This window comes from Moschus berezovskii, chromosome 11, assembly GCF_049115385.1.
Source record: "Moschus berezovskii isolate FMDL1 chromosome 11, NW_MosBer_1.0, whole genome shotgun sequence".
Taxonomy (NCBI): domain Eukaryota; kingdom Metazoa; phylum Chordata; class Mammalia; order Artiodactyla; family Moschidae; genus Moschus; species Moschus berezovskii.
Genome location: NC_142470.1, coordinates 16,760,438 through 16,775,615, shown reverse-complemented (window position 1 = coordinate 16,775,615; position 15,178 = coordinate 16,760,438). Strand labels below are relative to the sequence as shown.

The window sequence follows — 15,178 nt, the reverse complement described above, 5'->3', positions numbered from 1 at the left end:
GTGTCTCTAACATGATAAATTGGTACACGTAAGAGTGCAGTCACTTTAGTCGTGTCTGACTCTTTGTGACCCCGTGGACCACAGTCCACCCTTCTCTCTGTCCATGAGATTCTCCAGGCAAGAATACTGGAGTGGGTTGCCATGCCCTCCTCCAGGGGATTTTCCTGACCAAGGGATCAAACCCACATCTCTTATGTCTCCTGCATTGACAGGAAGGTTTTTTTTTTTTTTTTTTTTTTACCACTAGTGCTACCTGGAAAGCCTTTATAGGCTTCCTGCTGAGGCCAGTCCTTGGGGTTTGCCCTGTCCACGCTACCTCACTCTCTCCTTGGCTGGTTCTTGCTGGCCAACTCACTGGACTACAGTTTAGTTTGCTGTCATGGGGTGACTGGCTTCTTAATTGCTTACCACCAAAATCTCCACTGCTTTTGAGAAAGTTGTTAGACTTGAATCTCGCTACATTCTGTCTTGAATCAAGGCAATTTATTTGGAGCGAGCTTCTGAGGAAATGGCACCCCACTCCAGTACTCTTGCCTGGAAAATTCCATGGATGGAGGAGCATGGTGGGCTATAGTCCGTGGGGTTGCAAAGAGTTGGACACAACTGAGCTATTTCACACTCACACTCATCTCTGATCTTCCCGTTGCGTTGGCCTCTCTCTCTCTTCCCCTGAACAAAGTGTCTGAGACACTCCTCCAGAGTTAGGGGCTGGGACAGTGGGCAGGTTCTTTTAGGCGGACATCCCATCTCTGAGCTGATCTCCAGGTGGTAGGGGTCATCTGTGATCTCCTTGACCCTCTGCTCCTGCTGTGTGCCCTCCACCTCAGGAGGAACTGGATCATTGGCTATTGGAGCCGCAGCTTTTTGCAGCTGGGGTAGAGCCTCTGTCCTGTGGGGTTGGGTGGCAGGGGTAGAGAAAGAGAGTCTGCAACCTCTTTTCAGCCTCTACAGGCTAGCAGGAATGGGACAGAAATGGTACTGTCATTTTGGCTTTTAATACTGTAAGCCGTTTCAAACTTCATCTCTTCTAAAAATTGCATTGTTTTCTGAATGAGACAATTACTTCTTGCTAGCTATCTGTCAAGCAGGTGAGCAAAAATTGTCAGCCATAATTATGTTCACAGCTCCAGCTTTGGCATTTAGGGTAATCTGGAAGACATTCACTTTCCTGGGAGATATTATATAACCAGGACTGGGATTCAACCATGACCGACTGTCAGATTTTGTTCCACTGAAATTCAGCTACGAATGTGAACTGGTGATGGTGAACTTGTTACTTTGTATGAGAGGGAAGCTTCACAGAGCCTAACACTCATCAGATGAAGCTGTTATCAGAGGAGTCTATTTTTGGGTCATCTTCATAGCTCAATAGTTGAGTTTTCAGGTGTTGTCATTAATATTTTGTCTTCTGTTTCCACTAAGAAGTGTTTAAGGATGGTTTCCTTAAACTGAGAAAATCAGTGTGTCCTGTGAATATACGCAATCTGGGGAAAATCAGCAATTTGTTCATTCAGGTATTTACAAATGATTTATTGAGTCTTTAGGAGAGGGAAGTCCACATGCTAGGAACTGGGGGTCCAGGTGAGTGAAATCCAGATATGACAGGACCCTAATGGAGCTCACAGGCTGGTGGGCAAAACAGACCTTAGTGAAAAATATCACACAAACAAGAAATCTTTCTGAGAATATGGAAACTCTGAGAATTGGATGGTTTGCATCTTCACACGAGATTTTTAACTTCCAGCTGTATCTACTGTTACAGGGTCAGATGACTTGAAATACCCCTCTTGGTTTCTGGTTGCTGACTCTTGGTTGCTAAATTAAATTTGAATATGGTAAAATAGATAATGTACATAGAAAGTGCCTGACATTTAGTAGGTGAGCTGTTTATGTCAGTTTTCTTCCAAGTCCTGTTTCCTTTGCCAAGAGGGAAAGAAAAAAAAACAAAACAAAACATAACGTTCTATCTGAGATACTACTTATTTCTGACTATTTTAAAATTCTGCATGATGTCCAACTTCTCAACTTAGACATGTTTAACTTTGTCATGAAGAGGCCAGTATGTATTTTATATTGCCCTCTGTGTTGGAAATGTCCGATTGCTTCATTTTAATGGAATTTGAGACGGATCTTCTTTTCTCAGGATTAAAGTGAGTCCCTGTAACTGTGTTCCTTAAAGAGGAATTTACTCTTGAGAGTCAGTAGACATTTTGTGGGGAGTCATGAAATCTTTACAATAATTTAAAATTTTAGTTTCCCCCAGCTTTGGGTGGTGGCTGCTGCTGGGCTCCGGCGTTCCGTCGGCGGAGGGCGAGGCGGCGTGGACCGCGGCCCCGGCTCCCTGCGCCCGCCCGCCCGCCTGCCCCCGAGCTTGCCGCCTTTCTCCTCAGCGCCCGGCCGCCGCCGCCGCGGCCCAGCGAGCGGCCCAGATGCAGGCCATCAAGTGTGTGGTGGTGGGAGACGGAGCTGTGGGTAAGACTTGCCTCCTGATCAGTTACACTACCAATGCATTTCCTGGAGAATATATCCCCACTGTCTTTGACAACTACTCTACCAATGTCATGGTGGATGGAAAACCCGTGAATCTGGGCTTGTGGGACACAGCCGGACAAGAAGATTATGACCGATTACGCCCCCTGTCCTACCTGCAGACAGATGTCTTCTTAATTTGCTTTTCTCTTGTGAGTCCTGCATCATTTGAAAATGTCCGCTCAAAGTGGTACCCAGAAGTGCGACACCACTGTCCCAACACACCCATCATCCTGGTCGGGACGAAACTTGACCTGAGGGACGATAAGGATACGATCGAGAAGCTGAAGGAGAAGAAGCTGACGCCCATCACCTACCCGCAGGGCTTGGCCATGGCCAAGGAGATCGGTGCTGTCAAATACCTGGAGTGCTCGGCGCTCACGCAGCGAGGCCTCAAGACAGTGTTTGATGAGGCTATCCGGGCGGTTCTCTGCCCGCCCCCCGTCAAGAAGAGGAAGAGAAAGTGCCTGCTCTTGTGAACGCCCGCCCCTCCAACCGTCCACCCCTAGGACCCTTTGTATGCTTTGCTCAAACGGTGGAGCCTTCGCACTCAATGCCAAGTTTTTGTTACAGATTAGTTTTTCCATAAAACCGTTTTGAACCAATCAGTAATTTCTAGGTTTTGTTTGTTTAAAGTGTAAGAGTTCAAACTTTCACATTCTATTAAAGTTCAGCCCTAAAATGACAAACTTCCTTAAAGCCTTATTTTTCAAAGCCCCTATTCTTGCTCAGAGTTGCCAAAATACCTTGTGAACTAAGTTGCATTGTTGGGCTAAGAACACTAAGTGCTAAGCTGCGGAAAGACCTTTGTCTGGAAGAGACTGTAGCTTTGGAGGCAGGAGGTGCAGACCCTTGCTGAGGAGTTTCAGGCGAGAAGAGCACGTACAGCCTCCTTCCTGAAACGCTGCATGTAACCAGTCACGGCAGCAGCCCACGCTCACTCCCTAACACTGTACTGTACGTCAGAGCGCACGAGCGAACAGCTCACTCTTTGGATCAGTCTTTTTGATTATGTAGTGAGATTTTTTAAAACGAGCTAGTGTTTAGCTTCTGTGAGATTCTTAACAGAACTCTGACCCCGTGCTCTCTGCGATGAAGTGTTCTGCTCTGTCCGTGGGTGCCCTGGGGTGGAGTGTGTGAAACACTTGTGATCAAAGGATGGAGACAGTATTTTGACAAAATGTGGAGATTAATTTACACTACATTGTACACGTAATCATTAAAACCATCACAGGTAAAAGTTTTAAAAGGTTAATTTCTGTCAAATGCGGTAGATGAAGAAAGTCGGTATTATCAGTGTTTTCTTAAGCTTTTCCTTTTCCTTAAACCTGCCCTTCTGAAATTGGGCATTTAATCCATCTTTGACCTGGTCATCCTCATAGTTGCTAACTTAGTAAAGTGCTTTTCTTATAGAACCCATTCTTAATGAGCAATATGCCTCCTTGTATTATAAAATCTTTCTGAATATGCATTAGAAAATTTTTTTGTAGCTTAGTAAAAGTGCACTCCTGTTTTCATGTTGCTTTATTCAAAGCTAATAAGTGCTTTCCTTAGTTCTCTAGTAACTAGGTAAAAAGATCATGTGTTGCAGCTTTACGGTTTTTAAGATTCTTCAGATATTCCTCAACTGTAAGCCTCGGCGTCACTGGCCAGATGACCGACACTGCCCGTGAGTAACGACATGACCCCTCTTGCCTCACTGCGTGCACACGCTTCCTGTCCTTGCCCTAATGATGTTCCTTGGGGTCTGTGAGGTTCCGCCAACCCCGTGCTCGTGCTAACGAAGTTCTGTACAACTCACCCCTGGCAAGAATATGAGCTTGGACCTTTCAACCACTAGAACAAAATTTTTTAAATTGACAGTTGCAGAATTGTGGAGTGTTTTTACATTGATATTTTGCTAACGCGATTAGCAGTATGTTTTGCATGTATGACTTAATAAATCCTTGACTCATAAAAAAATAAAAAAAATAAAATTGTATATTGATATTATATCTATCTGTATCTCTATCTGCCATAATCATCATAATCTATCACCTGTCTATCTATAAATATGTATGTGAAAGTGTTAGATACTCAGTCATGTCCAACTCTTTGTGACCCCCATGGATTGTAGCCCACCAGGCTCCTCTGTTAATGGAATTCTCCAGGCAAGAATACTGGAGTGGGTTGCCATTCCCTTCTCCAGGGGTCCTCCTAACACAGGGATTCTCCCACCCCAGGGATTGAACTTGGGTCTCCTGCATTGCAGGCAGGTTCTTTGCTGTGAGCCACAGGAAGCCCTTAAATATGTGTATGTGACTATATCTATATCCATCTGTCCATATGTCTTTATATCCTGGATTGTTCAGGTAACCTTGTCTTCATGACCACACTGAAGCCGAAAGATCAGCTAAATTTCTAAGCTTAAACTTTCAATGCATTTTCTCATGGAGGATCTATGGCTCTGTGGGTCTTTTATCTCTCTCTCCTTCTACCTAACATTCTTTTATCCTGGGCTTTGTTAACTTTTTCTGTGTGAGAATATTACTGCTTTGGGGAAAGATTGTGTTTGTGTGTTTGGGCATTTCTGGACACACATTTCAGGTATGGACGTTATAGAACACATATTTGTTTACTGGATGAGTGTAGATGTTTTTATTTTATATTGCGCTAGAGAAACATGACTGGTAGATCACACTGTTGAGTCTATGTTAGGACTAGCAGTCTAGACTTTGGGACATAAACCATTAAAATCGTCTGATTCAGCAAGTAGAGCAAATAACCTTGCTGGTTCATTTTCTCTTGAACGGATGATCTTTTCTATTCTGGCTGATCAAAGGTGGATGTTAATCTTGAAGCCACTCTTGCACAGAGGAGAGGATGGAGGTGTGAGAGGGGTCTGGGAGGAGGGGAGAAGTTTCCTATGATTTTGCGGCTGGTGGATAGTTAAGCAGGGCCCTAGGCCACAGAGATGCATAAGGGCATTCCCAAGAGCAAGGGGTCATTTTCGTCCAGTAGTTTGGACAAAACCAAGAAGCAGTGTAAAGGGGACTCATTGGCTCAGGAAAGAGCCACATCAACATAACTCATCACCCGGAAGTTATCTTATTCCCTTTTGCCTACCTTGACTCTGGCAATCATTGATATGCTTTTGGTCTCCAGCAGTTTCTCTTTTCTTAGAATTTCATGTAAGTGAAGTCATACAGAATGAATTACTTTGTATTTATTTTTCCCCTCATGAAATGTAATAGTTTTGATATTTATCCATGTTGTTATGGGCATTAATAATTAACTTCTTTTTATTGCTGAGCAGTAGTGTCTCCTGAATTGGCAGGTGGATTCTTTGCCACTGAATCACCTGGGGAGTCCTCTTATAGTACTGTATTGTAGCACTTCCCTGGTGGCTCAATGGTAAAGAATCTGCCTGTCAATGCAAGAGATACAGGCTGATCCCTGGGTTGGGAATATACCCTGGAGAAGGAAACAGAAACCCATCTAGCACTTATGCCTGGGAAATACCATGGACAGAGGAACATGGTGAACTGCTGACCATGGAATCGCATAATAGTCTGACATGACTTAGTGACTAAACAACAACAGCAACAAGTATTGTATGATTATACAGCAGCTTGTTTACCTATTCAGCTACAGATGAATGTTTAACCTGTTTCCAATTGTTTGTGATTATGAATAAAACTGGTATGATTATTTATATACAAGTTCTGCTTATACATCTTTTTATTTAGGGGGAAATTATTAGGTCATATGGCAAGCATCTATGAAATGTTATATGAAACTGTCAAGCTATTTCCCAAGGTTTCTCTACCATTTTTAAATTCCACTAGTAATGTATGAGAATTCAAGTTGTTCTATACTTTTGCAAATACTTGACATTGTTGGCGTTTTAGGTTTTGTCTTTTAAAATCTACTAATTATTAATTTTATTTAGCCATTCTAGTAGATATACAGGGATAGTTTGCATTTCCCTCTGAATTGCCACCAGTTGACCAGGCCAAAGGAGACTCAAGTCATAATAATGTCAGGATGAAGAAAGGGCTATTATCGTATTTTGTAAGCAGAGGATGATGAAATGTGTAACATATGGAATACATAAAATAATGATTTTTTTTCCTTAAAAATCAATATCAGGAGCAATATACTGTGGAACAGAGACTTAACCACTTCTTTTACCACCACAGACACAGCTGAGCAGAAACTTGAGCATTTTGGTCACGAGAGAGTAATTGTACATATCGTGAGGACAAATTCATCCTTCTTGGCCTTGGGACTTCGGCATTGAAGCCAAAGTCCTCTTGGTTGCTGCTGTCACTCTAGAACATTCTGTAAGGTTTTCCTTGACTGTGATTTCCAGGGTGCTGAAACTATAGAGATTCGGGGTTGATAATAGCCTCACTGCTTATTAAGCAATAATTTAATAGCAGAGAAAGTTCAAGGGATTGTCAGCTCCCTTAAAAGAGTGTACATTTCTTGCCAGTATTTTACAGGAAGATTCTCAGAGCATCATTAAACATTGTACACAGAGCTCGCATGCACTATTATTATTAAGCAGGATTTTAGTTGAAATGAAAACCAGGTTCTGTCACCTCACTGGAGCTTTAGTGTATCCACTCTGGGATCACCAATTCTTCTTTTTTATTTATTTTTTTCTCCATCCAATACCGGTGGAAACTCAATCCTTAGAAGACAATGTTTGGCGTAGCCTTGCAAGTCTGATTGGTTTAATGTACTGTGAGAAAAACATTGTTGAAAATAAGATTCCCCAGGAAGGATTGCACTGTGAAGTTTTACAGGCCAGTTCAGATAGAACTCAGATTTTGCTGTACCTTCTTCTTCTAATCTATATTCATGTGATCGGAAGCTTACCCCTCAATAGGTTTCTATAATCACCTACTGCAGGGTATTGAGGGCCTGTTTCATGTGAGTGGCTTCATCAGCACTCAGCCTCGTCCTCCCTATCCTAAGGAATCTCACCCTGGAGAAATGAGCCTCCATCTCTGAAACTGGATCTCCAGTACCAGGCTCAGGTTTCCGCAGCCCAGCTGAGTCAAGGTCAAGGATGGCAACCTGGGGAGCTGGGTAACAATAGGCAGAGATTAGAGTAAGGAAGAGGGAGGGGAAATGCTGAATGAAAAGAGCAGAGGCATGGAAAAGCCTGTGAGTTTTGCACTGTGATTGGAAAAATCTTTTTGGCCTAAAGACAACTGGATTAGCAAGTAGAATGGGCCAGTTCAGTTCACTTCAGTTGCTTAGTCATGTCCGACTCTTTGTGACCCCATGGACTGCAGCATGCCAGGCCTCCCGGTCCATCACCAACTCCCGGAGTTTACCCAGACTCATGGCCATTGAGTCAGTGATGCCGTCAAACCATCTCATCCTCTGTTGTCCCCTTCTCCTCCTGCCTTCAATCTTTCCCACCATCAGGGTCTTTTCAAATGAGTCAACTCTTCACATTAGGTGACCAAAGTATTGGAGTTTCAGCTTCGCCGTTAGTCCTTCCAGTGAACACTCAGGACTGATTTCCTTTAGGATTGACTGGTTGGATCTCCTTGCAGTCCAAGGGACTCTCAAGAGTCTTCTCCAACACCACAGTTCAAAAGCATCAGTTCTTCAGTGCTCAGCTTTCTTTCTAGTCCAACTCTCACATCCATACATGACTACTGGAAAAATCATAGCCTTGACTAGATGGACCTTTGTTCGCAAAGTAATGTCTCTGCTTTTTAATATGCTGTCTAGGTTGGTCATACCTTTTCCTCCAAAAAGCAAGCATCTTTTAATTTTATGGCTACACTCACCATCTGCAGTGACTTTGGAGACCCCAAAACTAAAGCCAGCCACTGTTTCCACTGTTCCTCCATCTATTTGCCATGAAGTGATGGGACCAGATGCCATGATCTTAGTTTTCTGAATGTTGAGCTTTAAGCCAACTTTTTGACTCTCCTCTTTCACTTTCATCAAGAGGCTCTTCAGTTCTTCAATTTCTGCCATGAGGGTGGTGTCATCTGCATATCTGATGCTATTGATATTTCTCCAAGCAATCTTGATTCCAGCTTGTGTTTTATCCAGCCCAGCGTTTCTCATGATGTACTCTGCATGTAAGTTAAATAAGCAAGATGACAATATACAGCCTTTTCCTATTTGGAACCAGTCTGTTGTTCCCTGTCCAGTTCTAACTGTTGCTTCCTGACCTACATACAGGTTTCTCAAGAGGCGGGTCAGGTGGTCTGGTATTCCCATCTCTTGAAGAATTTTCCACAGTTTAGTGTGATCCACACAGTCAAAGGCTTTGGCATAGTAAATAAAGCAGAAATAGATGTTTTTTCTGGAACGCTCTTGCTTTTTCCACGATCCAGGGGATGTTGGCAATATGATCTCTGGTTCCTCTGCCTTTTCTAAATTCAGCTTGAACATCTGGAAGTTCATGGTTCACGTAATGCTGAAGCCTGGGTTGGAGAATTTTGAGCATGACTTAACTAGCGTGTGAGATGAGTGCAATTTTGCGGTAGTTTGAGCATTCTTTGGCATTGCCTTTCTTTGGGATTTGAATGAAAACTGACCTTTTCAGGTCCTTTGGCCACTGCTGAGTTTTCCAAATTTACTGGCATTTTGAAAGCAACACTTTTACAGCATCATATTTTAGGATTTGAAATAGCTCAACTGAAATTCCATCACCTCCACTAGCTTTGTTCATAGTGATGCTTTCTAAGGCCCACTTGACTTCACATTCCAAGATGTCTGGCTCTAGGTGAGTGATCACACCATCGTGATTATCTGGGTCATGACCATGTTTTTTTGTACAGTTCTTCTGTGTATTCTTGCCATCTCTTCTTAATATCATCTGCTTCTCTCATGTCCACAGCATTTCTGTCCTTTATTGAGCCCATCTTTGCATGAAATGTTCCCGTGGTATCTCTAATTTTCTTGAAAAGATCTCTAGTCTTCCCATTCTATTGTTTTCCCCTATTTCTTTGCATTGGTTGCTGAGAAAGGCTTTCTTATCTCTCCTTGCTATTCTTTGGAACTCTGTATTCAAATGGGGATATCTTTCCTTTTCTCCTTTGCTTTTCACTTCTCTTCTTTTCACAGCTATTTGTAAGGTCTCCTCAGACAGCCATTTTGCTCTTTTGCGTTTCTTTTTCTTGGGGATGGTCTTGATCCCTGTCTCTGTTACAATGTCACGAATGTCGTTCATCAGGCACTCTGTCTATCAGATCTAGTCCCTTAAATCTATTTCTCACTTCCACTGTATAATCCTAAGGGATTTGATTGAGGTCATACCTGAATGGTTTAGTGTTTTCCCTACTTTCTTCAATTTAAGTCTGAATTTGGCAAGCAGGAGTTTGTGATCTGAGTCACAGTCAGCTCCCGGTCTTGTGTTTGCTGAATGTATAGAGCTTCTCCATCTTTGGCTGCAAAGAATATAATCAGTCTGATTTTGGTGTTGGCCATCTGGTGATGTCCATGTGTAGAGTCTTCTCTTGTGTTGTTGGAAGAGGGTGTTTGCTATGACCAGTGCGTTCTCTTGGCAAAACTCTATTAGCCTTTGCAATGCTTCATTCTGTACTCCAAGGCCAAATTTGCCTGTTACTCCAGGTGTTTCTTGACTTCCTGCTTTTGAATTCCAGTCCCCTATAATGAAAAGGACATCTTTTTTGTGTGTTAATTCTAAAAGGTCTTGTATGTCTTCGTAGAACCGATTAACTTCGGCTTCTTCAGCATTACTGGTCGGGGCATAGACTTGGTTTACCATGATACTGAATGGTTTGCCTTGGAAACGAACAGAGATCATTCTGTTGTTTTTGAGATTGTATCCAAGTACTGCATTTTGGACTGTTTTGTTGACTATGATGGCTACTCGATTCCTTCTCAGGGATTCTTGCCCACAGTAGTACATATGACTGCCATCTGAGTTAAATTCACCCATTCCAGTCCATTTTAGTTCACTGATTCCTAGAATGTTGACGTTCACTCTTGCCATCTCCTGTTAGACCACTACCAGTTTGCCTTGATTCATGGACCTAACATTCCAGGTTCCTATTGGATGGGCCAGACCAGGATGGTAACAGCAAGCCAGGCATCTGGGGGATTCACAGGGAAGAATCTAAACATCCATTTTCTGCTCCACTTCTTCTGTCCCCAGTTTACAGGGCATGGCTCCGATGAAGTCTTAGACCCAAGGCTCTGCTCTGAAGGAGAAAGGGGTGGGTTTTAGGACCCTAGAGAAACAAGATACGGTGCCATCATCCCTTATCAGTGCTGTGGTGTACCTTCTCTGAGCCTTGCTTTCTTCACCAATAAAACAGAGATTATAATCACCAGTTACTATGAGGATTAAACAGAATGCATGCAGAAGTGCTTTATAAGCCATGGAACAATGAACAAATATTAGTTATTACATAGAGACACCAGTCAAATGAGTCTTCATAGACACCACATCTACTGGCTTATCTTCTATATGAAGTGACTGAAAGGCCAGAGATAAAAGCCGGCCTGACCTCATTCCTTCATGAAGACTGAACACACCCCAGGGGCACTGCCTCAAGAAGCCTCTTCCGGTGTGGACTCTGTGAGTGACTGCCACGCGTGAGAACAAAGATTCTCACATTCAGGTGTTCAGTCTCCCTGGAATGTGCAGATGTAAACTCAAGAAACAGTGCTTTGTATGAGAGTCAAAATATACTTCTTTTCATCTTAATGGCAACTTAACAAAAGTTTTGCCAGTTGTAAAGATAAAAGTGTTCTCTGGTGGTAACAATTTTTAATGAGAAGATGTTTTCCTGTAATGAAACTGATTTCATATGAGCATATATGTATTTTTTTTTAAATAGGCCTCTGGACTCCTGGGACCCATGAATACATTTCTGAGGGGTCCAAGGGGATATTTTTTTCTCTTTAGAAGGATTATTTCCTTTAACCAAATTTTAGAAACACCGTGACACATCTGGGACAGTTTAATTCAGAATTTAGAAATAACAAACATCTTGACTTTCTACTATGATTATCATTTTAATTTTTCAGTGAGATCCAAGTCTCTCTTCCCCAGAGTATAGATGGTAAATCTCTCCTGCGAAAACTCAGAACCCCTCTTTAATTGAGGTGGTCATTTCTTGGTAGACTGTGAAGTGTTAGTTGCTAGGTCATGTCCAACTCTTTGTCACCCTATGGACTGTAGCCTGCCTGGCTCCTCTGTCCATGGAATTTTCCTTGCAAGAATACTGGAGTGGGTAGCCATTCCTGTCTCCAGGGCATCTTCCCAACCCAGGGATTGAACCCGAGTCTCCTGCATTGCAGCAGATTCTTTACCATTGAGCCTAGGGAAGCTGTGCCCCACAAGTATTTGCTACAGGCGTAGAAAATCAGTTATTGCAGTTATGTGCCCCCATCACAAGTCTAAAATCTTACTCATCTGCAGTGAAAGAAAGTCTTGATTCATTTAGTGGTTTGTGCAAGAAATGTGCATGAAGATACTCTCTTTAAACCCGATCCAGTTATACGCCAGGCTTCCATGGGGTGATGATGGGACTGTAAAATGGAGTCTTTATTGGGCCCCAATGTATAACTGGGCTTCCACACTGCACAGGTCTCAGGTCTACACAATGCAGATCATTCTGGAAGGTTCTTCTGGGCCTCACCCACTAGGTAACACTGAGAAGCTCTTGACCCAACAGGCCCTGACTGCTGAGCCTGGAAGCTCTGACAAGTCCATAACACTTATAGCCCTGGACTCTTCACTGTGACCTTGAGCCCCTGGCCTGGGTTTAAGTTGTCTGACATCAACTTAAGCAATTGGGTTTTTGCCACCTCATGCGACGAGTTGACTCACTGGAAAAGACTCTGATGCTGGGAGGGATTGGGGGCGGGAGAAGAAGGGGACGACAGAGAATGAGACGGCTGGATGGCATCACCGACTCGATGGACATGAGTTTGAGTGAACTCCGGGAGTTGGTGATGGACAGGGAGGCCTGGCGTACTGTGATTCATGGGGTCGCAAATAGTTGGACATGACTGAGCGACTGAACTGAACTGAAGCAATACTAAGTGAGTAGTATTTTCTTTGGAGGTCTGAGTTTCTGTTCAGGAAAGAGTGAGAGAGCTGACGAAGATGACGTGTGGTTCTCATCTTCTCAGCAAAGGGTGACGGAGCTGGGTCTTTCCTACCCCTGCAGGGCTCACTGATGTGAGTCATCCGAGGCAGGACTGTGGCTCTCCACTAACCCTGTGCTTTTCACCTCCAAAGACCCTCTTCCTCCACCCCCTTCCTCACTCCCTCTCCAAGATACTGTGTATACTGTCTATAATAAGTTTTAAGTGTGGGGAGACTAAATCTTTGACACTTAGAGGGTTCAATTTAGTATGTTTTATTTGATTCAGTTCATTCAAACACTGAGCCCTAACCCTGCTAGGTTGAATTTTAGGGGCAATTGGAATTCTTTCACTTTATTGGCATTGCATAAGAAGATGACACCCATCCATCATTGGAAGGGTTCTTAGTCTGTGGTCCATTGTGGTTAATATTAACATCTTGACTGTCCCAGGCGTTCTGGTTTTTCACAATTAGGCAGCTCAGCTCTGTCGTTCCTATGCTCTACTTAGGTCCTGGGAATCCAGACCCAGCTACCTTCATGACACCATTGTCCACTCCATCATCCCATCACTGCTTTGGGTTCTGAGGGCAAAGATTGACCACGGGGCTCTGTAACTTACAAGATCCCATGTCTGTACTCCTCCCAAGATCTAGGAATCTTTCTCTTGTTCTTCTCAATAGATTTCAACTCTTCCTTTTTAGAAAAATATTTGTTTATTTATTTGGCAGAGTTGCTCTTAGTTGCAAAAGTAAAGTGAAAGTGTTAGTTGCTCAGTCATGTCTGAATCTTTGTGACCCCATGGAATGTAGCCCAATCCCACCCTCCCACCCTCCCGCCAAGGCACTGTCCATGGGAGTTCTCAGGCAAGAATACTGGAGTGGGTTGTCATTTCCTTCTCCAGGGGATCTTCTCCACTCAGGGATCAAACCCAGGTCTCCTACATTGCAAATAGATTCTTTACCGCTGAGCCAGAGAAACCCATGTCACTAACGGTAAAGAGCACACCTGTCAGTGCAGGAGACATAAGAGATGTGGGCTCAATTCCTCGCTTGGGAAAAATCCCCTGGAGGAGGAAATGGCAACCCACTCCAGTATTCTACCTGGAGAATCCCATGGACAAAGAAGCCTGGTGGGCTATGGTCCATAGGGTTGCAAAGAGTCAGACAAGTCTGAAGCAACTTAGCACGAGCATGCATAACATGGGTCTTAGTTGCAGCTGCAGGATCTTTTGTAGTCATGAGGGCTCAGTAATGGTGGCACATGGGGTCAGTTGCCCCAAGGCATGTGGAATCTTACTTGACCAGGATTGAACCCCTGTTCTCTGCATTGCAAGGCAGATTCTTAAACACTGGGCCACCAGGGAGGTCCTCAACTCTTTCCTTTTAACCAGTAAAGTTTGAGACAATCTACTTGGAAAGGAGTTTTAAAAAAGTAAGAACAAATAGCGATTGATATTCAGGGAAATTCTCCTACTAGAGAATCCTAAGTAAAATGCTAGAGAGCTCCCAGGTTTGTTTTCATGCCAAGAATGTGAGTGTGAAGGTTGAAAATAGATTACAACAAATACAAATGGATAGTCCAATATATTATCCTGCATTCATTCATTTAATCATTAAACAAAAGTGTCCTGGGTACCTGCTCTGTGCCACCTGTGTGTTGTGCTTAGGCGATCAGTCATGTCTAACTCTTTGCAGCCCCATGAACTGCAGCTTGCCAGGCTCCCCTGTCCTGGGGGATTCTCCAGGCAAAAATACTGGAGTGGCTTGCCATGTCCTGCTCCAGGGGATCTTCTCAACCCAGGGATTGAACCCAGGTCTCCTGCATTGCAGGCAGATTCTTTACCATCTGGTCCACCAGGGAAGTCTGCTCTGTGCCAGAGACTTGGGTAAAAATAGTGAGGAGCACAGCTTAATGAAGAGACAGAGAAGAGGTCATTAGGTTATCCTAGGATACATGGTCTACCAGATGGGAAAGAACATGAAGTTTGGATTAGATTGTTCTGGGTTAGCGCCCTGACTCGGCTGCTTTCCAGGTATGTGGCCTTTGGGAAGCTCCTCCCCTGATTAATCCTGTCAAGGTGACTGCTCTACATGCCAGGTTCATAGGGGTTTTCATCCATGTGACTCTCATTTGTCACTGAAGGGATTGAAACTTTATCTCTACTTTTGTGATTTTATCTCTACTTTTTTTCTTTCTTAGAAATGTATGGGAGACAATCTTTATACTCAGAGTTTTATTATCATTATCTCATCAACCTTGTTTAATTTGTATTTCCAAATGTTCTTTCTTTTTTTTTAAACTTCCTTATTTTTCTGTATAGCTGATTAACAATATTGAGATAGTTTCAGGAGGGCAACAAAGGGACTCAGTCACACATATACATTTATCTATTCTCCCCCAAATACCCCTCCCATCCAAGCTGCCACATAACATGGAGCAGAGTTCCCTGTGCTATAGCTGGTTGCTGATCCATTTTACATGTAGCAGTATGGACATGTCCATCTCAGACTCTCTAACTATATCTTCCTCCAGTTCTTCCCCCTTGGCAACCATGTTCTCTGTGT

At 43.3% G+C, this 15,178-nt stretch overlaps 1 pseudogene; it reads left to right on the top strand.

Moving 5' to 3' along the window:
• Positions 1 to 2,344: 2,344 nt before the first annotated feature.
• Positions 2,345 to 3,218, top strand: LOC129539810 (ras-related C3 botulinum toxin substrate 1 pseudogene; annotated as a pseudogene).
• The last annotated feature ends 11,960 nt before the right edge of the window (positions 3,219 to 15,178 follow it).